The following is a 2671-nucleotide window of genomic DNA, read 5'->3' as shown; positions in this document are numbered from 1 at the left end:
GTGCATATACATCACATTTTTCTTACCCATTCATTTGCAGATGGATGTCTAGGTTGATTCTCTATCTTGGCTAATATGAATAGTATTGCAATAACCTGAGAATGCAGGTATCTCTTTAATAAACTGATTTCCTTTTCTTTGGACATATAACTAGTAGTAGAATTGCTGGATAATATGGTAGATAAATTCCCAGTTTCTTGAGGAATCTCCATACTTTTTCCCATAAATGAGTGTACTAACCACATTCACATCAGCAGTGTGTAAGAATGACCGTCTTTGCCAGTATTTTCTGGTTTTTCTGTTTGATAATATTCATTCTAACTTGAATGAGATGGTATCTCGTTGTGGTTTAGATTTGCATTTGTCTGATAATTAGTGATGTTGATATTAGTGATTTTGAGCATTTTTTCATATACTTGTTGGCATTTGTATGTTTTCTTTTGAGGAAACTTTAGCCTATTATTAAATTGTATTATTTTATTTTTGGTGTTCAGTTCTTTTACTTCCATATATAGTCTTGATATTAATCTTTTGTCAGATGAATAGCTTGCAAGTATTTTACTCCATTCTGTAGGTTTATCTCTGTGTTTTATCTCTGTTTTCTTTAGTTAGCAGTAGTTTCTTGGTTTGCTTTAATACCATTTGTTTATTTTTGTTGCTGCTATGCCTTTGGAGTCCTATCCCCAAAATCTTTGCCTACACTGATGTCTCCAATGTTTCTCCTATGTTTTCTTGTAGTCATTTCATAGGTTCAGGTTTCACATTTAGGTCTTTGATCCATTTTGAGTTGAGTTTTGTGCATGATGAGAGAAAGGGAACTAGTTTCATTCTTCCGTATAGGTCTAGTCAGTTTTAACAGCACCATTTATTAAAGAGACTGTCTTTGTTCCAATATATGTTTTTTATGCCTTTGTCAAAAATTATTTGACTGGTGCTCACTTCATCAGCACCTATGCTAAAGTTGGAATGACACGTTGTAGATTAGTATGGTCCCTGTGCAAGGAAGACATGCATATTCATGAAGTTTTAGAAACTAAAACTTACTTTTATTCTGATTAAAGAAAAAGGAAAAAAATCTAAAAAATCAATTTGATATATGTATGTGGATTAATTTGTAGGTTTTCTATTCTGTTTCATTGGTTTATGTGTTGATTTTTTTATACCAATACCATGCTATTTGATTAGTATAGCTTTATAGTATATTTTGAAGTCAAGTATTGTGATGCCTCAAGCTTTGTTGTTGTATTTGTTTTGTTTTCCACTCAGTATTGGTTTAGCTATTCTTTTTAAGTCTTTTGTGGCTCCCTATGCACTTTAGGATTTTTTTCTTCCTAATTCTTTGAAGAAAGTTATTGGTATTTTGATGGGGATCACATTCTACCTATGGATCACTTTGGGGATTGGGTCATATTAACAAAATTAATTCTTCTAACCCATGATCTCAAGATATATTTTATTTTTTTCTTTAATTTCATAAATGTTTTGTAATTTTCATTGTAGAAATTGTATCTAGTTGGTTAAATTTACTTTTAAGTATTTTATTTTACTTTTGTAGCTATTGTAAATTTTTGGGATTACTTTCTTGATTTCTTATTCAGCAAGTTCACTATGGGTATATAAAAATGTTACTTTTTATGTTGATTTTGTATCTTGCAACTTGACTGAATTCATTTTTTAGTTCTAACAGCTTTTTGATGGAGTATTTAGTCTTTTCTATGTATAAATTCACATCATCTGAAAACATGGATAATTTGACTTCTTCCTTTCCAATTTGGATGCTTTTTATTTCTTTCTCTTGCCTAATTGCTCTTGCTAAGACATCCAACACTATATTAAATTAGAATAATAAAAGTGTGTATCCTTGTCTTGTTCCAGATCTTGGAGGTGGGCACAGTACTTTTTAAATCATACATCATTTATGTGTATAACTGAAAACCAAAAATATAAGTGAAATGAATCGGAAAGGGCATTTCTAAAACTTCAGTTTCTCCTGAATTACTTCGAAGTTGTCTGTGCTTGTATTTTTTCCAAGTAATACTGTGCTCTGTGCCACTGCAGTTGTTGATGATACAGCATTCCTCAAAAGAGTGATACGCTATTGATTCTGTGATTCTCTTTCAGGTTGCTGTCACTTCTGAATTTTGATGTAGGCACTTTCAAGGAGTACAAATGTGCAGACAGTATCACTGTGTTACGACTGCTGCCTGGTCCCCTTAATTCTAAGATGTCGTGAACAGTAAGAAAACATTCAGATTTCAGATATTAAAGTGTGGGAAAATGTACATCTTACTATTTGACTTTTAAACTATATGCATCTTAGTTTTCAGAAAAATAGAAACAAACTACTAAAAACATTTATCTTCATTCATGGAAACTGTATTTAAGATAATTCTGTAATTGATTGTCAGTTGAAACAAACACAGGGTATATGATTTATTCCACTGGTAGTTTTGAGCAATGATGTTAATAAGGAGTCAAAGTTAATTATCAAATGTCAATATAAGAAAAATCATGTGCAAAAAGAAAGACTGATATCTTTCTACCTCATGAAATCAGGAGAAATGAGTTTTAAACTTGTATATTAACAGCTACATTTTTGGGGGATGCTTTTAATGTGTTGACAATGTTCTGTGAGTTTTCAGTAAAAAGTTCTTTAACCACTTGAATTGAA

General features: G+C 31.2%; 1 non-coding gene across 1 annotated transcript; it reads left to right on the top strand.

Moving 5' to 3' along the window:
* Positions 1-931: 931 nt before the first annotated feature.
* On the top strand, positions 932-1038 carry LOC143389200 (U6 spliceosomal RNA). The gene has a single exon (XR_013090114.1). It is a non-coding gene; the product is annotated as a U6 spliceosomal RNA (small nuclear RNA).
* Positions 1039-2671: the final 1633 nt, after the last annotated feature.

This window comes from Callospermophilus lateralis, unplaced genomic scaffold (assembly GCF_048772815.1).
Source record: "Callospermophilus lateralis isolate mCalLat2 unplaced genomic scaffold, mCalLat2.hap1 Scaffold_44, whole genome shotgun sequence".
Taxonomy (NCBI): Eukaryota; Metazoa; Chordata; class Mammalia; order Rodentia; family Sciuridae; genus Callospermophilus; species Callospermophilus lateralis.
This window is presented reverse-complemented; position numbering and strand designations above follow the sequence as displayed.